Source organism: Equus asinus, chromosome 16, assembly GCF_041296235.1.
Source record: "Equus asinus isolate D_3611 breed Donkey chromosome 16, EquAss-T2T_v2, whole genome shotgun sequence".
NCBI classification, from domain to species: Eukaryota; Metazoa; Chordata; class Mammalia; order Perissodactyla; family Equidae; genus Equus; species Equus asinus.
The window spans coordinates 26,958,359-26,981,451 of NC_091805.1; the positions used below are offsets into that span (position 1 = coordinate 26,958,359).

A 23,093-nucleotide genomic window follows, 5' to 3' on the forward strand; every position below is an offset into this window, starting at 1 on the left:
CAATAGAATCTGACATAGACAGAACACTCCACCAAGCAACAGAGGGATACACATTTTTTCCAAGAGTCCATAAAACACTGATGAAGATCAACAATATCCTCAGCAATAAAACAAACCTGAGCAAATTTAAAAGAATTGGTAATCACAGAGTGTTCTATGACCATAATGGAATCAAACAAGAAGTTACTAACAGGAAAATCTCTTATCAATTGAAAATTAAACAACACAAAAATAATCCATGGCTCAAAAATTCTCAAAGAAAAAAATTTTAAAAAATAGAACTTAATGAAAACACAACATATCAAAATATGAGAGATGCAGCTAAAGCAATGCTGACAGGGAAATTTATAGTATTAAATATCACATTTGAAAAGAGAAAGGTTTCATATCAATGACTGGAAAAGAATAGCAAAATAAACCCAAAGCTAGAAGAAAGAAGAAAATAATAAATGTAAGAGTAGAAATAAATGAAATTAAAAATACAAAAATAACAGAGAAAAATAACTGAAACAAAAAGCCAGTTACAGGAAAAAAAGCAATAAAATTAATAAACTTCCAGCAAGACTGGCAAAGATAAAAAGAAGATAAAAATTATCAATGTAATAATGAAACAGAGGATATCACTACAAACCCTATAGACATCATAAGGACACTAAGGGTATACTATGAACAACTTTACAGACATAAATTTAACAATTTAAATGAAATAGCCCAATATGTCAAAAAACACAACTAACCACAATTCACTCAATATGGAATTAACCTTTAATAGCCCAGTAACTATTAAGGACATTGAATTTAGAATTATAAAACTCCCCAAAAAGAAATCACTAGGCCAAGACAGTTTCACTGGAGAATTATTTTAAGTAATTTAAAGACGAATTAACACCAACTCTAATCTTTTCCAGAAAATAAGAGAGGAGGGAACACTTTGCAATTCATTTTATGAAGCTAGTATCTCACTGATACTAAAACCAGAGAGTACAAAAAAAAGTACACACTAATATCTCTGATGAACTTAGATGCAAAAATTCTGAATAGAATACTAGCAAGTTGAATCAAAAATGTATAAAAAGCATTATACACCACAACCAGGTGGGATGTATTCAGGTATATGAGGTCAAGTCAACATTTGGGAAAAAAAATCAACGTAATGTGCCATATCAATAAGCCAAAGAAAAAAATCAATGACTATATCAACTGAAAACCCAACATCCATTCATGATAAAAACTCAGCATTTGGAATAAAAGGAAACTACTTCAATCTGATATACAGCATCTACAAAATACCTACAGCTAATATCGTACTTAATGGTAAAGGGCTGAATGGTTTCCCCTGAAGACTGGCAACAAGGCAAGGATGTTCAACCTTACCACTCTAATTCAACATATTGCTGGAAGTTCTAGCTACTGCACAAAAGGCAAGAAAAAGAAATAAAAGGCACATACACTCAAAAGTAAAAGGAAAACTGGCCCTATTTGCACATGATACCATCATTGTCTACATAAAACATTCCAAGGAATCAAAAAAAACCACTTCTAGAACTAATAAGTGAATACAATAAGGACACAGGATACAAGATAAACATACACAAATCAAGTGCAGGATGTCAGTTAAAATAATAGAATAGGTGTAATGGTTAATTTTATGTCAACTTGACTGGGCTACAGTGGCCAGATATGTGGCCAAACATTATTCTGCATGGTTCAGTGAAAGTGTTTTGGGATGAAATTAATACTTAAATTGACAGACTCTGAGTAGACTGCCCTCCATAATGTAGGTGGATCTTACCTAATCAGCTGAAGGTCTGGATAGAACAAAAGACTGACCTCCCCCGAGCAAGAGGAAATTCTGCAGCAGATCTCCTTCGGAAATGAACTTCAATATCAGCACTTTCCTGAGCAGTCAGTCTGACAGCCTTCAGACTTGAACTGCAGCATCAGCTCTTTTCTGGATCTCCACCCTGTCAGCCCACCCTACAAACTTCAGACTTGTCAGCCTCCACTTTTGCATGACCCAATTCCTTAAAATAAATCTCTTTCCATATATATACACAATCCACTGGTTCTGTTTCTCTGGAGAACTCTGACAGATACAGTAGGGAAACTCAAGGGGCTGTTGCTCCAAGGAAAGACTGGAAAAAAGAGCAAAAATTGTCAGAAGCAACTTTGTCCAAACTCTGGAAAACAGTAAAAGGTTTACAGCAGCCAAGTGAATGCTGAGTCAAAAAAAAAAAAAAACAAAAAACAAAAAGAACCTTAAAAATGGCAGGAAAGCTTTGTGCTATTTTAATAGCCTAGCTCCAACCCCCCTGCACAGCACAGTAAAAGTCAAAAAGATTTCAGCCAGCACTCCTGTTGTGGAGGATCTGGTTCCAGAGAAAGCAGAGCAGACCTTGTTCCAAAAGAAATATCTATGTTTGTTTTGAGCTATCTGGGGGTTTGATGATGCACTGACAAAATGCACATGGCCTTGGTTTCACCTAACTTGAAAATGTCTCAGGACAGATAAGCAGCAAAGCAGAGAGTGTTAGAAAGTTTAGAGGTAATTTGACGAATAAGGGCTTTGAAAAGCTTGCGTATTAGAATGGGGAATATAGAAATCCATGCCCATGTCCAGGGCAAGATGCAGGATCAGAAAAGACAAGAAAAAATCCTAAACTTCTACCTCTGGCTAATCTTTAAATTCAGTGCAAGCAGGACTTGAAGGCAAAGGCAGAATTGCAAATAACCTGGCTAAGAATTGAAGGGATGCCCAAACACAAAGCAAATTCCTAATGACTAGAAAGGTACTTTTTTTCCTTGAAATTTTTCTTTCTTCTCTTTCCCTTTTTTTTGGCTACAGGCATTTAAGGAAATCTCTGTCACATCTCTACATGACCACAAACTAAAGCAAGAGAGACTTCAAAGACACATGAAACAAATACAGTTAAAAAAAAAAAAAGTTTAGAAAAGTCACAACTACAAAGCAAGTAATAGCAAGAAACCCTGAGGAAAGGGAAGACCCTGATTTCCAGAGCTGTCACACTATAATATCCAAAAGGTCCAGTTTTCAAAAAAAGATTATGAGGCATGCAAAGAAACAAGATATGTCCTATTCCTAGGGGAAAAAAAAAATCAATGGAAATTGCCCCTGAAGAAGCATATACATGGTACTTCCTAGATAAAGCCTTTAAATTGACAGTCTTAGATATACTCAAAGGGATTTTAAAAACCATGGTGAAAGAACTTAAAGGAAAGCAAGAGATAATGTCTCAATACAGAGAATATCAATAAAGAGAAAGAAAGGAATCAACAAAAATTTATAAAAAAGAACCAAATAAAAACTCTGGAGCTGAACAATAATTAAAATGAAAACTTCAAATGGGTTTCAAAAGTAGATTTGAGCAAATGGAAATAACAATCAGTGAACATGAAAGCAGGTCAATTAAAATTATGCAGTCTGAGGAGTAGAAAGAAAAAAGAATAAAAATGAACAGAGCCTACGAGTCCTGTGGACACCATCAAGTCTACCAACATATTTATAATGAGAGATGAAGAAGTAGAAGAGAGAAAAAGATGGAAAGGATATTTCAAAAAATAACGGCCATAAACAAGCCAAATTTGATAAAAGACATGAATCTAACTATCCAAGAAATTCAACAAACTCTAAGTAGGATAAATGCAAAGATATCCAGACTAAGTCACATTAATATAAAACTGTCAAAAACCCAAAGACAAAGAATGAACAATAAAAGCAGCAACAGACAAGGAACTGGTCACATACAGTAAGTCCTTAATAAGATTAAAAGCTAATTTGTCATCAGAAACCATTGAGGCCAGAGAGCACTGACATGATATTTATAAAGTGCTAGAAATAAAAAACCGTATCAACCAGAATTCTCTATCCAGCAAAATTATCCTTCAAAAATGAAAAAGGAATTAAGACAGTCCCCGATAAACAAAAGCTAAGAATTAGCCACTAGTAGACCTGCCCCACAAGAAATGTTAAAGGGAGTATTTCAGGCTTCAATAAAAGGATACTATATTGTAACTCAAAGCCATAAAAAGAAAGAAAGAACAATGATAAAGGCAACTACATAGGTTAACATAAAAGCCAGTATTACTGTATAAAGATGTAACTTGGGACAGTAACAGCAAACCAGAGGGGAGAAGGATCTGTAAAGCACAGTTCTTATACTACTGAAACAAAGTTGGTATTAATTCAAACTAGATTATTATGAGATTAAGATGTTAACCGTAAACACCAAGGTAAACACAAGAAAATAACTGAAAAATACACATAAAAGGAAATCAAAGTGTTTCACAAGAAAAATATCAATTAAACATAAAAGAAAGCAGTAATGGACAGTACGACAACACAGATTATCAATAAGGAAATGGAGAACTTGAACACCATTACAGACCAATTGGACCTAACAGACACAAATGAAAAACTGACTCCAAAATAGCTGAATATATAGTCTTCTGAAGGGTACACGCAACATTTTCCAGGATAGACCACATGTTAGGCCACAAAACAAGTCATAACAAATTCAAGAAGACTGAAATGATACAAACACCTTTTCTGATGATAATGGAATGAAACTAGAAATCAACAGCACAAAGAAAACTGGAAAATCTACAAATCTGTGAAAATTTAACACTCAAACAGCTAATGGGTTAAAAAAGAAGAAAAAAGATAAATTAGAAAGTACCTTGAAACAAATGAAAATAAAAACACAACATACCAAAACTTTGGGATGCAGTGAAAGCAATGCTAAGAGGTACGTATACAGCTGTAAATACTTACATTAAAAAAGAAGAAAGATCTTAAATCAACGACCTAATTTTACACCTCTCGATATTAGAAAAGAAGAACATTAAACCCAAAGCTAGCAGAAGGAAGGACATAAAGATTAGAGCAGAGATAAATGAAATAGAGAACAGAAAAACAATAGAAAAAAACAAAACAAAGGATTGGCTTTATCAAAAGATCAACAATATTGACAAGTCCTTAGCTAGATTAAGAAAAAAAAGAGAGAAGATTCAAATAACTAAATTAGAAATGAAAAAGGACATTACAAACACCACCACAGAAATAAAGAAGATTAGAAGAGAACACTATGAACAACTGTACCCCAAAATGGTGGATAACAAAGAAGAAATAGATAAATTCCTAGAAACATATAACCTATGAAGACTGAATCATGAAGCAATAAAAAATATGAACAGACCTATAACTAGTAGGGAGATTGAAGCAGTAATCAAAACCCTTACAACAAAGAAAAACCCTGGACCAGACAGCTTCACTAGAGAATTCTACCTAACATTTAAAGATTTAACACAAATTCTCCTGAAACTTTCAAAAAATTGAAGAGGAAACATTTCCAAGCTCATTCAAAGAGGCCAGCATTAGCCTGATACCAAAGCCAGACAAAGACACAACAAATAAACTATAGACCAATACCCCTGATGAACACTGATGCAAAAATCCTCAACAAAATACTAGCAACCTGACTTGAAAAGCTCATTAAAAGGATTGTTATCCACCATGATCAAGTGGGATTTATCCCTGGGTGAAAGACTGAAAGCTTTTCCTCTAAGATCAGGAACAAGATAAGGTCATCCGCTCTTGACATTTCTATTCAGCATAGTACTGGAAGTCCCAGCAACAGCAATTAGGCAAGAAAAAGAAATAAAAGGCATTCAAATTGGAAAAGAAAATAAAATTCTGTTTGCATACATGACCTTATGTAGAAAACACAAAAGATACCACAAAAAAACTGTTACAACTAATAAATTCAGCAGTATTGTAGGATACAATATCAACACACAAAAATCAGTTGTGTTTCCAAAGACTAACAATGAACAATGCGAAAAAAATTAGAAAAACAATTTCATTTACACTAGTATCAAAAAGAATAAAGTACTTAGGAATAAACTTAACCAAGGAGATAAAAGACTTGTGCACTGAAAACTACAATACAGTGCCAAAAGAAATTAAAGAAAACACAAATAAATGAAAAGATATCCAGTGTTCATGGATTAGGAGACTTAATATTAAGATATCCATATTATCCAAAGCAATCAACAGATTCAACACAATCACTATCAAATTCTCAATGACTTTTTTTTGCAGAAGTAGATAAATTGATCCTAAAATTCATATAAAATCTCAAAGGATCCCAAATAGCCAAAACAATTTTGAAAAAGAACAAAGTTGCAGGTTTCATACTTCCTAATTTCAAAATAAACTACAAACCTACAGTAATCAAAACATTCTGGTGCTGGCATAAAGACAGAGAGACCAACGGAACAGAAAAGAGGGCCCAGGAATACACCCAAATGATCTTTGACAAGGATGCCAAGACCACTCAATGGAGAATGGACAGTCTCTTCAACAAATGATGTTGGGAAAACCGGATAAAAACATAGAAAATGATGAAGTTGGACCCTTATCTTACACCATATATAAAAATTAACTCAAAATGAATTAAACACCTAAATGTAAGACCTAAAGCTATAAAATTCCCAGAAGAAAATACAGGGGAAAAGCTTCATGACATTGGACTTGGCAATGATTTCTTGGATATGACACCAAAAGCTGAAACAACAAAAGCAAAAACAGACAAATGGAAGTACATCAAACTTTAAAAAAACTTTTGTTTTTTTCCAAAGGTCACAATCAACAGAGTGAAAAGGCAATCTATAGAATGGGAGAAAATATTAGCAAATTACACATCTGATAAGAACTTAATGTCTAGAATATATAAAGAACTCCTACAACTCAACAAAAAACAAATAACTGAAATAAAAAATGGACAAAAGACTTGAACAGACACTTCTCCAAACATGATCTACAAATGGCCAACAAGTATATAACATAATGTTCAACATCACTAATTATCAGACAAATATAAATCAAAGCCATAATGAGGTATCACCTTAAATCCATTTGGATGGTTCCATCAAAATCAGAAAAAAATAACAACTGTCGTTGAAGATGCGGTGAAAGTGTAAAGTGGTGTGAAAACAGTATGAAGGTTCCTCAAAAAATAGAACTACCATATGATATACACTCTCACTTCTAGCTAAGTATCTAAAAGAATTTAAAGAAGGGTATCAAAGAGATATTTGCACATTCATGAACCTAACAGCATTATTCACAGAAGCCAAGAAGTGGAAGAAACTCAAACGTCCATCAAAAGATGAACAGATAAAGAGAATGTGATAGACAAGTACAATGGAATATTATACAGTCTTATAACGGAAGAAAATCCTGTTACATGCTAGTGAATTGATGAACCTTACAGACATTATGCTAAGTGAAATAAGCCAGTCACAAAAAGACAAATATTGTATGAGTCTACTTATATGAGGTATCTAAAATAGTCAAATTCACAGGACCAGAAAATACAATGTGGTTACCAGGGGCTGGGAGAAGGGAGAAAAAAGGGGCTGTTGTAATGGGTATAGAGTTTCAGATTTGCGAGATGAAAAAGTTCTGGATTTCTGTTTCATAAGAATATGAATATATTTAATAATATTGAACTGTACACTTAAAAACAGTTAAGATAGTAAATTTTATATGTTACATGTTTTTTTAATCACAATAATAATAAAAAAAAGAAGGCAGTAATGGAGGAAATGAGGAACAAAAGAGACATAAGACATTAGACAACAAATAGCAAAATGGCAAAAGTCCTTATCACTAATTACTTCAAATATAAATATGTTAAATTCACCAATTAAAAGGTAGCAACTGGTACAAATAATTTAAAAAATGATCCAACTATTTCTGTCCACAAGACTCACAGTTACATGAAAGACACACATAGATTGACAGTCAAAGGATGGAAAAAGATATTCCATGCAAACAGCAACCAAAAAAGAGCCAGAGCCGTTACACTAATACAAGACAAAATAGACTTAAAGACAAAAACTGTTAGAAGAAACAGAGAACATTATATATCAACAAAAGGGTCAATTCATTATGAAAAATCAACTAGTATAAACATATATGTACCTGGGGCCAGCCCAGTGGTGCAGTGGTTAAGCTCACACACATTCTGCTTCGGTGGCCTGGGGTTCACCGGTTGGGATCCCAGGTAGGGACATGGCACTGCTTGGCAAGGCATGCTGTGGTAGGCGTCCCACATATAAAGTAGAGGAAGATGGGCATGGATGTTAGCTCAGGGCCAGTCTTCCTCAGCAAAAAGAGGAGGATTGGCAGGAGTTCCCTCAGGGCTAATCTTTCTCAAAAAACAAAACAAAACAAAACAAACCATATATGCACCTAACAACTGAGCCCTCAAATACATGAAGATTGAAAGTAGAAAGTTCTACAACAACAGGTGGATACAGGAATACCTCATTTTCATAATAATGGACAGAAAAATCCAATGGAAGATCAATAAGGAAATAAACAGCTTGAGTAATAATATAAACCCACTAGACCTAACAGATACATAACATTCCACTCAAAAACAGTAGAATATACAGTCTTCTGAAGTGCACAGGGAATACTTACTAAGAAAGAATATATGTTAGGCCATAAAATAAGTCTCAATATATTTAAAAAGATTAAACTCAAAATATCTTTTCTAACCACATGGAATAAACCAGAAATCTAGAAATCAATAACAGAAGGAAAACTGGAAAATTCACAAATATATGGAAATAAAAGATACCCTCTTAAACATGAGGAAAATAAGAAAATATTACGAGATAAATGAAAATGCAAACACAACATACTGAAACTTACGGGATGCAGAAAAGCAGTACTTAGGGGGACATTTAAAACTGTAAATGTCTACATTAGAAAAGAAATATGTCATATCAATAACTTAACTTTACACCTTCCAGACCAAGAGAAAAAAACTAACTAAACTGAAAGCTGGCAAAATGAAAGAAACAGTAAGAATTAGGGCAGAAATAAACAAAATAAAGATATGAAAAATAAAAGAATCAACAACATCAAAAGTTAGTTGTTTGATGAATAAAATTGAAAAAGCTTTAGCTAGACTGACCAAGAAAAATGAGAGAAGACTCAAATTACTAAAATCAGAAATGCAAGTAGGGACATTACTTACCAATCTTATAGAAGTAAGAGGGGTATAAGAGAATACTATGATCAATTGTATACTGACAAATTAATAGCCTAGATGAGATGGAAAAATTCCTAGAAACACACAAACTACCAAAAATGACTCAAGAAGAAACAGAAAATCTGAACAGACCTATAAGAAGTAAAGAGATTGATTCAGTAATCAAAAATCTCCTGAAATGGAAAAGCCCAAGATTAAATGGTTTCACTAGTGAATTCTTCCAGTCATTTAAGGAGGAATTAATACCAATCCTTCTCAAATTCTCCCCCAAATAGGGAAGAGAACACTTCCTAACACATTCTATAAGGCCAGCATTACACTGATGTCAAAGACATCACAAGAAAAGAAAACTACAGATCAATATTCCTTATTAACATAGATGCAAAAATCCTCAACAAAATACTAGCCAAAGCTCCAGCCGACTAAAATGATTATGCACCATGACCAAGTGGGATTTACCTCAGGAATTCAAGGGTAGTTCAATATAAGAATATCAAATAATTTAACACATCACAGTAACAGAATGAAAAACAAAAACCAACTGACCATATTGATAAATGCAGAAAAAGCATGTGACAAAACTCTACAACCTTTCATTACAAAAAACACTGCATAAAGAATGAATGGAAGGGAAGTTCCTCAACCTTTTTTTAAAGGACATCAATAAAAAATTCACAGCTAACATCATACTTGATGATGAAAGACTGAAAGCTTTCCTCCTAAGATCAGGAACAAGACAAGGATGTCTGCTCTCACCACTTCTATTCAACACTGTATCAGAGGTTATAGTCAGGGCAAACATGCAAGAAAAAGAAATAAAAGGCTTCTAGTTTGGAAGAAAGAAGTAAACTATCTATATTTATAGCTGACACAATCTTATATGTAAAAAACCCTACCCCACAAAAAAAACCCTATTAGAGCTAATAAACAAGTTCAGCCAAATTGCAGGATACAGTATCAATAAAGAAAAATCAGCTGGCAATGAAAAATCTGAAAACAAAATTTAAAAAACAATTCCATTTACAAAGCTTCCAAAAGAATAAAATACTTAGGAAAAAAATTTAACCAAATAAACAAATTAACACATTAAAAACTAAAAACATAGTTGAAAGAAATTAAAGACGACCTAAATAAATGAAAAGACATCCTATGTTCATAGTCTAGAAGACTTCATATTGTTAAGATGGCAATACTCCTCCCCAAGCCATCTTAGAGACTCAGTGCAATCCCTGCAAAAATCCCAAAGTGCTTTTTGTAGAAAGAGAAATGCCAATCCTAAAGTTCATATGAAATTGTAAGGGATTCCAAATAGCCAATACGATCTTGAAAAAGAAGAAGAAAGTCAGAAGACTCACTTCACAAATCAAAACTTATCACAAAACTACAGTAATAGAAACAATGTGGTACTGACATAAGGATATACCAATAGGGCAGAATTGACAGTACGGAAATAAACCCATTCATCGATGGCCAAATGATTTTCAATAAGGACACCTCATCAATAAATGGAAAAGGAATTGCCTCTTCAACAAACGATGCTGGCATAACTTGATATCCATATCCAAAAGAATGAAGTTGGACTACTACCTCACAGCATATTCAAAAATTAATTCAAAATAGATCAAAGACCTAAATATAAGAGCTAAAATTATAAAACTCTCAGAAGAAAACAGAGGAATAAATCTTTATGACCATGGATTTGGCAATGGGTTCTTAGATATGACAAAAAAGAAAAAATAATAAGTAGGACTTCATCAAAATTAAAAACTTTTGTATATCAAAGGACAGTACTAAGAAAATGAAAAGACAACTTAAAGAATGGGGGAAAACATCTGCAAATCATTTACCAATATAGGTCTAGTCTCCATAATATATAAAGAACTCATAACTCAACAACAAAAAGATGAACAACCCAATTTTTCAAATGGGCAAAGGACTTGAATTGACATTTCTCCAAAGAAGATCCATAATTGGGCAAGAAGCACAGGAAATGATGATCAACCTCATCAGTCATTAAAGAAACACAAATCAAAACCACAATAAGATACTACCTCGTCGTACCCACTAGGATTGCTATAATCCAAGAAATGGAAAATAGTAAGTGTTGGCAAGGATATAGAGTAATAGGAAGCCTTGTACATTCATGGTGGGAATATAAAATGGTACATTCGCTGTGGAAAACAATTTGGCAGTTCCTCAAAAAGTTAAAACACAGAATTATCATATGATCTGGTAATTCCACTCCTAGATATGCATCAGAAAGAATTAAAAACAAATATTCAAACAAAGGTCCACAAATGGGCATAGCAGCACTATTCACAATGGCCTAAAGGTGGAAATAATCTAAGTGTCCATCCACAGAAGAAGTGATAAAGAAACTGTAGCATAACCATACAGTAGAATATTATTTAGCAATAAAATGGAATGAAGAACTCAATGCTATAACATGCATGAGCCTCAAAAATATTACGCTCAGTGAAAGAAGCCAGACACAAAAGGTTACATATTGTATAATCCCCTTTATATGATATATCCAGAATAGGTAAATTCATAGAAATAGAAAGCAGATTAGTGGTTGCCAGGGGGAAGATTTTGGTAGACGTAGGCAAGCTTATCTTAAACTTTATATGAAAAGATACAGGCCTTAGAATAGTTAATCTTGAAAAGAAAAATAAACTGGGAAGAATCATTCCACCCTAAATTATGGCATATTATACAGCTACAGTAGTCAAGACAGCATGGTATTGGACAGACATGTAAATCAAAGAAGCAGAATAGAGAACGCAGAAATGGAGCCACACAAGTATGCCCAACTGGTTTTTGACAAAAACCCAAAGCAGTTCAATAGAGGAAAGATTGCCTTTGCAACAAAATGGTGCTACTGCAATTAAAAAAGAGAACCTCGAATTAAGTCTTATAACTTATAAAAAATTAACTCAGAAAGGATCATCACAGACTCAAATGTAAAATGCAAATCTATAAAACTTCTGAGAAAAAAATAAGGAAAAATCTTTGGGATCTAGGATAAAAAGTTCTTAGACTTGACACCAAAAGTACAATTCAAAAAAGGAAAAGCTGATAAACTAGACTTCTTCCAAATTTAAAACTTTTGCTCTGTGAAAGACCTTGTTAAGAGGATAAAAACACAGGCTATAGTCCAGGAGAAAGTATTTACAAACTCCGTATCTGACAAAGGACTAGCAAACAAAGAATACATAATTCTCAAAACTCAACAGTCAAAAATCAAACAATCCAATTAGAAAATGGGCAAAAGACATGAACAGACATTTCACCTAAGAGGAGAAAAAAATGCAACTGAGCACACAAAAAGATGTTGAGCATCATTAGCCATCAAGGAAAAGCAAATTAAAAACACAATGAGATATCACTACATACCATTCAGAATGACTAAAGTAAAAGAATAAGTGACATCTACCAGCTAATGCTGGCAAGAATGTGGAGAACTGGATTACTCATACATTGGTGGAAAACAATTTGGCCATTTCTGATAAAACTAAACATGTAACTAGCATATGACAGCAATTATACTCTTGGGCATTTATACTAAAGAAATGAAAAACGGACGTTTACACATAACTGTTCATATTAGTTTTATTCATAACAGCCCCAAACTGGAAATGACCCAAATGTTCTTCAAAAGGTGAATAGTTAAACAAACTGTGGTACACTGACACTGTGGAATGTACAGGTCACACTGATGTACTAATTGATGTACAGAACAACTTGGATGAATTTGTTTTTTTTTTTTTTTGAGGAAGATTAGCCCTGAGCTAACTGCTGCTAATCCTCCTCTTTTTGCTGAGGAAGACTGGCCCTCAGCTAACATCCACGCCCATCTTCCTCTACTTTATATGTGGGATGCCTACCACAGCATGGCGTGCCAAGCGGCGCCATGTCTGCACCGGGGATCCAAACCGGCAAACCCCAGGCCGCCAAGAAGTGGAACATGCGCACTTAACTACTGCGCTACCTGGCTGGCCCCAACTTGGATGAATCTTAAGGGAACTATGCTGATTGAAAAAGCCAATACCAAAACATTATATACTGTGTGGTTCCATTTATATACAATATTCTCGAAATGACAAAATTATAGAAATGGTGAAAAGATTATTGGTTACAAAGGATTAGGGATTGAGGAGAAAGGAAGTAAACTGGCAATAAAAAGGCATCACTAGGGATTCTTGTAAGGCAACTGTTGTATAACTTGACTGTATCAATGTCAATATCTTGGGTGTGATATTGTAAGGTAGTTTTGCAAGATGTTACCATTAGGTAAAGGGTACAAGGGATCTTTGTGTTATTTCTTATAACTACATGTGAAACTGTATTTATATCAAAATAAAAGTTTAATTTAAAAGTCTACCCTCTTCAAAAATGTCAACATCATTACAAAGAAAAGATGACAAAAAGGACATCATTGAAACAACTGGTCAAGGTTTTTTTGTTTTTTTTAAAGATTGGCACCTGGGCTAACAACTAGTGCCAATCTTTTTTTTTTTTTCTTTCTGCTTTTATCTCCCCAAACCCGCCCTGGACATAGTTGTATATCTTAGTTGCAGGTCCTTCTAGTTTTGGGATGTGGGACGCCGCTTCAACGTGGCCTGAGGAGTGGTGCCATGTTGGCGTCCAGGATCCGAATCCTGGGCCGCCGCAGCGGAGCGCGCGAACTTAACCACTCAGCTACAGAGCCAGCCCCACAATTGGTCAAGTTTTAACATGAGTTATGGGTTAGATAGGCAATAGTGTGTCAATGTTATATTTCTTGATTTTGATAATTTTATGGTTATGTAAGATAAAGTCTTAATTCTTAGGAAATAAGACAAATATTTACAGATAAAGGGACATGATATCTGCAAATTAATTTCAAATAGTTTAGTAGAAAAATGACAACAAATAGGTATGTATATAGATACAGATATACAGCATATGGTAAATAGCATACAAATAAAAGCAAATGTGGCAAAATGTTAACAACTGGTGAATCTGGATATGAGTATACAGGAGTACTTTATACTATCCTGTAACTTCTCTAACTGCGAAAGTATACCTACATTAAGTTTGGGGTATTTTTTAATTACAAGTGGGGGTAGGGTGGGGCCAATAATGTGTCTAGATTTGCTCCAAAATAACCTGAGGGTGGAGGAGAAATGAGTGAGAGCCCCAGTGAGCTAAGACTATATATCTGATTATAGCTTTTTTCAGTAAGATTTCTTCTCTTCACAGCTAAATTATTTCACAGCTCTAATGAGATGCAGTGTAACAGTCTTTAGAGCACAGACTCTGAAGCTGGACTACCTAATTCAAATTCTAGCTCTTCTACTGCTAAGTCAATGAAACTCATTGTATCTCAGTTTCCTTATCTGAAAACTGAGAATTGAGTTAATATTTATAATGTAATTATAACAATGCCTGGCATATGGTAAGTACTATATAACTGTTAAATAAAATAAATTTGGGCTTATCATGGTTTTGGTTTTTAATCAATCAGGCAATAACTAATTGCTTGTTAAGTGTAGAGACAGTGAACACTATATAAACTTTTGTCTAAAAAAATAAATCTAAGTTTCTCATAGGTTTGTTTTTTAAGCAGTCAGTCAAATAAACATAAGAGCCCATCAACTGCAGAGAGTACTGTAGAAGACGTTAATATTTAGTATCTTATCTTGTCATGGCTTTAAGTCACTCAGTCAATAGGTGGTTCAGTTTACAATTACAGTAGACACAGAGAGAAAGCGACTCCCTAGGGACTATGTCACCTCAAGACAGAGGCAAGACTTGAGCTGAACTTTCTTGGATGAGTTAAATTTCAAATATATAGATGAAATAAGAATGAGACTGGTGAGAAAGATATGAGTAAAAGTGAAAGTGTCAGGATTTTCCAAGAACAATGATAATCAATTAAGCTGCAGCAGAATGCTTATTAAAAAAAAACAGTAGGAGATGAAACTGTTAAAGTTGATTGGAACATGAATTTGGAAGCTCTTGAATATAAGATCTAAAAATTAAAATTTATCCTTAAGGAGTGTGACCAAGTGAATAATATAATTCGGGTAACTTCCTAAAAAGTTGAATCAAATGGTCTTACACAAAAGAAATGAAGTGAGCAAAGACATATCATTCACGGATGAATGCAACAGAGAGTGTAAACAAAATAGCAATGGGAATGGAGAGAAAAGATAAATACACACTACACTGATGAAACAAAAGCAAAAAGACCTAGTAAAGGACTGACTCTTTAAGACAGAAAATAAGCAATGTAAATATTCAGAGGGATTTTGGTCTTGATAACAAGAGTATGGGGCACTAGCAAGAAGAACAGCTTTTGAAAGTAAAGGTGACTAATCCAGTTTAGATGTCAGAATACACAAATGAAAATGTCCAAACCAATTACGTTTTTATTAGAAGACATGTATAAATACAAATGGTTATAGGGTAATGTAAGGGGAGAAAATACTACTCAAAAGTACAATCTTGTAAGTTGGAAGAGCTAACTTGTCTGCCACTACTGTCATTTGACTAAAAATAAAATTTGATTAGATATCATAAACATTATATGTAAATATTGACTGATTATTCAACACATGTTTATTGAGTGCTAAGAACTGCTCTAGATAGTGAATACACAATGGTAAACATGGCAGGTGAGGTCTTCCTCTCACACATACCTTTTATCCTAATAATTTACTCAATCATGATTAACCTAAAGACTTCAGGACCATTTTAACCTGAACTTTGTTATTCAGGCTGGTAAATGTCTGCATTATCAAATATTATCAGAATTCATGTTTAGCTATTATGTATTAGACACTATCAATGGAAATCCAAGGTTTAACACATTTAATGCATCCTTAGCCATTCAAGTATCTTTGGTAAGACTCTTGCTATCAACAGTATGATTAATTATTCATTCATGGTAATAAATCTTGCTTAATTAAGAGTAAGCAGAGGCCGGAATCTCTAAGAAAAACAGCAGCTCATAAAACTATATGGAACGATTCATTTTTCAACAATCTTTAGGTCCTTTGACCTAAAGATTATATGCTTTGTAATATCTTGCAGAGAGAGATAACAAAAGACAAACAAATATTACGAAGATTTAATGCTGATGGCTTTCAGATCTCTTTCTTAATAGGTCTCTTGTATCTAACTACCACCTAACATCTCTACTTAGCTGTCTTGAGCTACTTCAAGCTCAGGATACCTAAAATTTAGCTCCTGCTCTCTACAAACCTGCTCTTCTTCTCCACAGTTCTATCTTTGACTGTATCACTACAGCCCAGGCCGGAAACATGGATATCATCCTTAACTCCTTCCCTGCTCTCTTACCCCCAATTCTATTACAATTAATCACCAACGCTGGTCTATTTTGCTGTCTAAATCTCTCTCAAATCCAATTACAATCTTTTCTCCCCACCACCAACACTCTGAAGTCAGGCCGGCATCCTCCCCCTGCTAAGTGGTCATCCAGAATCCAGTCTACCTTCTCCTCTGATCTTTTCTCCACATTTTAATTAGGGACCTTTTCTAAAACACAGATCTAATTACTTCACTTCCTCACACTTAAACTCCTTCAATGGTGTCTCATTACTCTGTTAATCCAAACTCCTTAAAGTGGTTTATAAAAACCTCAATAAAATAGCTCAAGCTTTACTCTGTCTTATCTCTTGACACTCCCCGTGAATCCCCATGCAAGACATACTACATTTCTTTCAGTTCCATCAATCTTCCGTTTCTCTTACCTGTCATCCTTTCCAAATACTATTTCTCCTGCTAACAGTCCTTCTCCAAATTCTTTATCTAGATAAATCACCAACAATTCCTCCAAGTTTTAGTTTAAATGTCACTTCTTCCGAGAGGCCTTGCCATATTTCCATTCACTCATTCAATAAATCTGTATTAAATGCCTACTTATGAGTAAAGTGCTGTCCTAAGTGCTTAAAACAGAGATGGTCCTTACTATCGAGGAATATTTTAACTGTAATAACATTTTACTGCAATTACATACTTAGTCATCTTTGTTCCTCAGACTAGCAACTAGTATCAAGTATGAACTAAAACCAATTTAGCTACAATAACCAATTGATAAAACACTGAATCAATCAATAAATCATTAAACAAATACTTGCTGAGCACCAATAATGTGACAGGTAGGCCCACAGCCCTCAGCCTAGCTAGAAGACCCTAAAAAGGTTTCAAATATCTGCTTTAATGGTCATCTCAAAAGAACAGTAGACCAGAGGTCAGAAGACTTAGGTTCTAATTCTGTCTTTGTACTTATTTACCTGACCTCAAGCTAGTCTTTTATTACTTACAAACCTCATACCCTTAAGTATAATATTAAAATATTTAAATTAATGATCAGTATGGAGCCTTTCACAGTATAACTTATTTCTTGGTGGGTTCAAAATCAGACTTGTTAAAAAAGTGAAAAATCAAACAAGGAAACAGTTCAAACAATGAATTCCTAAGGTGTAGTAAACTGTAAACTTCAGTATGCTTAAGAAAATGACAGTAACTTTGACAACATGGATATCCAGTTAAATGTAACTGTTTTACAAAATAATTCCTGGAAAGCAAAATAAAAGCTTTAGTTAACACCTCCTCTGTCCACATTTTCCCAAGGTCATCCTACAATCAAAATTCTATTACGTCTTTCTGGGACCTACTCAAATGTCACCTTCCTTCTATGAAGCTTTCCTGATCTCTTCCTCCAAAATTCCCTCCTTACTCTTACTATACTCCCCTATATATACCTGAGAGTATTCTGTTCGTGACTTATAACACAATTAGTTATACAGCACTGAGAATTCTAACTACCAGTGCATACTTAACATACAGCATAGTGCCCAGAATTAGGTTTCAATAAAGCCTTACTGAATGCCTTATTTTATTTAGCATCTTTATTTACAGTTTAGACCTACCATAGAAGGTTAAACTAGCAACAGCAAAATTCTTTGGTCTGACAGGGCTGTTTTACGGTTTCCCATTCACATATTAGAATGACATTTGCCACTCAGCCTTTAATTGTTAAGTTAAAAGCCACTTCAGATTTGGGTAGAAACTTTTATAATAAATATAGGCCTAGATGAAACTTTCTTTGGAAAAATAAGATTGACAGCTCAGCTTCATAAGAGATCAAGGCAGCCTACTTAAACCTTTAAACACATGAAAGAACAGGGAAAAACCAAGGATGAGTTTTAAGAGATGTAGACCAAGAAAGAGACAAACGTATCCAAGAGTAAAGGCATGACACTGGAAAATACCATACCAATAAAAATAAGCTCAAAAGAAGACAATATCTTAATCCTAAAAAATAACTCAGATAAAACCATCATAATAATGTTAAGGATTTTCTCACTCTTTTTTCCTGGTCTTAAATTTAGCAGTTTCTAGAATTAAAGAATTTGAAAAAAAGAGTTCACTGACTTTAAAGCTGAATCTGAGATTAATAATTATAGCTTATCGTACATGCTAAAGGCAGGAAAAAAAAATGACCATAAAGAAGAAAAGTTTTTTAATGCTTGAGTTGCAAGGGACAATAGATTTTGAGTAGTATGCTGCTAAGCTACACTTAATTAACTGAATACTTGGTAATGGCTTTTATTTTCTTTTTACTTACAGACCATGCTAACATTAGTTGGTAGCAAATTATAAGGAAATTCATCATAAGGAAATATTTATCCTAAATAAACAGCATGAAGGGAACCAAGAAGGTAATCTGGTTATTTGATATTAAATAACTGAATGCAGTACATAAAACACAAAGGTATGTTAATTGATAGATTTAACAACAAAGGAGAAAAATCTTTGCAAATTACATATTCTCCAATGGAATTAAGTCATGATGAAGGTAATATTTCAAACCTTTGAGGAATCTTACAATTAAATAAATGCCACTTTTCACTGATTAGACTGGTAAAGATTAAAAATAAGTTAACATTTAGCAGAGAGTGGGGAAACAGTATTCTCGAAAACTGCTAATAGGAATGTTAAGAGGTCTGGCCTGGTGGCATAGTAGTTAGGTTGGTGCACTCTGCTTTGGCGGTGGGGGTTTGCAGGTTTGGATCCTGGGCACAGACCTATACACTGCTTGTTAAGCCATGCTTTGGAGGCATCCCACATTACAAAACAGAGGAAGACTGATACAGATGTTAGCTCAGGGACAATCTTCCTCACGCAAAAAGAGGAAGACTGGCAATAGGATGCTAGCTCAGGGTCAATCTTCCTCACCAAAAAAAAAAAGGTAAGTAGTACAATCTCATTGCAATTTTGCAATATATATCAGAAATTGAAGTGCACATATATAATGACCCAGCAATCCATTGCTACAAATTACCCTATAGACACTCTCACACAATCCCAATGATATAGTCAAGAATATTTATTGCAGCACTGATTATACAAGCAAAAAACCTGAGATTTACCCAAGTATCTATCAATAAAGAAACAATTATAGTAAATGTAATGCATATATGAAAAAAATGTCCAAGTTATATTGGTAAGTTGAAAGACACAGATACAGAATACATACCAGCTATTTTTGATAATTTATGGGGAGTACAGTGCTGGACGAGAAAGGAGAGGTTTACTTATTTTAAACATTTCTATACTATTTGCTCATACATATAAGCATATGTGACTTTTATAGAAAGATTTTTTTTGACAATACTAAATGTTTCTTGGCCATATATTTGAAAAAGATGGAATGTACACTGTGCAATCTCATCTGGAATGAAGAACAAGTAAGTTTTCTTTTTCACATTACAACAAAGGACAGCACATCTACAGTGCTGCCAAAGAAATTGAAGCATAACGAGGTTAATTTGGAAATTAAGCTAATGTAAGACAAAGATTCATAAAGAACTTCAAATCCTTGGATTCAAGGATTCCGAAAAATACAAAATCTTAGCAGCAGCCAAATACATAAAATATTGAAGCACAAAATGAAGAGGAAGAGTCTGAAACTGAGTCATACCTATCAGCCTCTGAGAAGAGAACCTAATCTTAAATCTTTTAAAGACACATAAGCAATCTCAAAGTTAAACTTCTCTGAATACTCAAATTTCATCAGCAAGAAAACTAAACACACTTCACATCCAGGAAGAAATAAGGAAATAACCAAAGTTATACATTCGATGAGAATCCATGGCTAAGAAAATCACTGTAGGGAGACAGAAGGAATAGCACGAGACAGGGTCAATGTCCAACTCTGTGTTCAACCTTGATGGCAGAAACTGCAGAGAGTAAAGGCAACAAATTGATCCCAGTGAGGAAGAATTTCTCCTTGCTTTAGACTTGCTGGAAGGCAATCAAGCTTCAGGCATTAAAATCCCCCAGGTGACTACAATAGCCAATTCAACTGGCCGAATTTCAAACATGGAAAAAGAAAACTAGTGTAAATGCTTCAGAATTTTTTAAAAGTTTCATTTCTTAAGAAAGTATAATTTTTACATATATTACAGATCTATAATGATAAAATTTTTAAAAGCACTTTTCAGCAAACAGCAAACTTCCTAAGCTATAGGAATCAAAAATGTTATCACAACTCCAGACTATGATTCAATCTCTTCCTCTACTCCAATAGTTTTTTTACTCTCAGGAAAATGAGGAAAAGTTTTCCTCACTTCTGATAAATGGGACCAGCCCTCCTAATCTTCTATTTGTATTATTAGTCTAACACATCTTTTAAAATCTTTAATGAAATAATTAGTATAAAGACAATACTGTTAGTCCCAAACATTCCAATTTCCATAACATGGATTAACGCCTTCATCTGGAAAAAGTAACCAAAATCAACAATGACACAGTCTTCCTTAAAGTCTGAACTAAGAACATTACTAGCCATTTTATTCCAACTGGACTGAAAGAAGACTTGGGGGATATTTTATTTCTCTTTTCAAAAGCCCTATAATGCTGTCTCTGTATTGCCCTCATTGGCTCCTTCCTACAGCTCAACAGCAACTGAAGTGCCAATGCCCCATCCCATTCCAGCCAGCATTCTCAATCCCTATTTGTCTGAGAGAGCACTCTGTTCATTGTTTGAAGTTTAACAAACATTCACTAAGTGCATACAGTACTGTGGCATTGTACTACCAAGATAAATAAGACATGGATGGTGTCCACCTTCAAAGAGCTCACAGTCTAGTAAAGAAAACAGACTACTGCTGGCCAGGTGTGGATCAAAGGAGAAAACGATGCTCGAAATGGACTATTTCAGGAGATAAGCTGACAACCAGGAGGAAGGACACTGGCAGTTGGGGAGGCAAGGGGTTGGGGAAGAGCGCCAACATAAACAGAGGACTAAAACTAGGAATATAAGACATCATACTTAGTTTATTCAGGTAATTCCAGGCATTCTGGAATAGCTGCAGGGAGATTATGGTATGTCACGTTACAGAGCTTACATTTTATTGTGCAGGTGATGGGGGACAATGAGGGGGACAACCAGAGGAAGGAAAGCAGAGCAGAATGTTGGCAAGTGAGGTCAGAGACTTGGAGAAGCCAATAAAATCATAGAGATAATGCATTAAAAATGTGCAGTGTGTTCATAGAATGGAATATTACTCAGCAGTAAAAAATAATGAACTGCTGAGACTCAAAACAACACAGAGGAAATGCAAAAATATATGTTGGATGAAAAAAGCCAGATACAAAAGAGTTCGTATTTTATAATTCTATATATCATAAAGTTCAAGAATAGGCAAAACTAAGCTATGCTGATAGAATTCAGAAAGATGCTTACCTCAGGATGAAAGGTTATTGGATTGGAAAAAGAAGAGCACAAGAAACTTTCTGAGATGATAAAAATGTTCTACGTAGATCTAGATGGTGTTTTACACATGTGAACATATAAGTAAAGACCCATTCAGCTCTATAATTTAAATTTTACACATTTTACCATACATAAATTATAACAGTAAAACATGTAAATTACATCTTAATAAAAAATGCATATATAATTATGGTGGAATAAAGTCAGAATAAGTTAAACCAGTGTCATCCCATGAGCAGTATCTAAGAAATCAGAATAAAGGTTCTACTAGATACTGTATATTCAACTAGCAAACAAAATCCCTGTTAAGACCTTAAGTACTAAAGTTAAGTTCTTTTCCCCTTTAGGAAGATACACAGGCAAGTACTGCTTATCATAAATGCTGTGAAAATAAAGTACTCCACCTAAAAAAAAAGAAACAGCTCAGCTTTTACCAAAAATTTAAAAATTCCCTATACAGCATACCTACCTTATAGGAGGTACTATGAAGATTAATAAGGCATGAGAAGCACTTGATACAGAGCACAATAAGTATTCTTCAAACTACCACTACTATTCTTATTAAATAATAGCAATAAAAGGAAAACTTTGCTTCAAATTATGCTTAAACCACTTACTGAGAATACATTACTTAACTGCACGTTACTCAACTATAGCACTTCTCAACCCAGGCTTTTTTTTTTTTTAACTTTAAGATCATCAAGTTTCTGACAGCTGAAACATCTCACTAGACAAGAGAAAGACCAAGTTAATTGCAATTTTATCAAAGTATTTTTTATCATCTCTTTATATCCTGAAGCTGTGTTAACTTACCAAATAGTAAATGTATCTTTCTAACATTTCAACAGTTTTTATTCTTAAAAAGCATTCTTTCACATACCAAACCAAAAGTACAAAATCAAAATTCAACTTTTGGAAAGTCAAGAGTCTTAAAAGATCAAAGGGAACCAGAATGCTAAATCAGGAAAGTCATTCAGTAGAGATACCCACAAGAAAAATATTAAAACAGTCATTTACAATTCTGAACATTATATTAACATGAATAAGCCACACAACTTGGCAAATTTACATTGTTAACCAACTTGTGGAAGTGGTTTGTTAATGGAAATAAGAAAGTAAAATTCACTAAAACAAAGACTATTCAAGTACTATAAACCACTAAGAAGAGAGCATTGAAGCAATGTAGCAAACGACTTCTTTAACTGGTTTCA

General features: G+C 34.1%; 1 protein-coding gene across 16 annotated transcripts in view; it reads right to left on the bottom strand.

Moving 5' to 3' along the window:
* The window catches only part of ZNF644 (zinc finger protein 644), a 118,187-nt gene that overhangs the window by 55,459 nt on the left and 39,635 nt on the right, over nt 1–23,093 (bottom strand). The gene's annotated exons all lie outside the window — the stretch shown is intronic.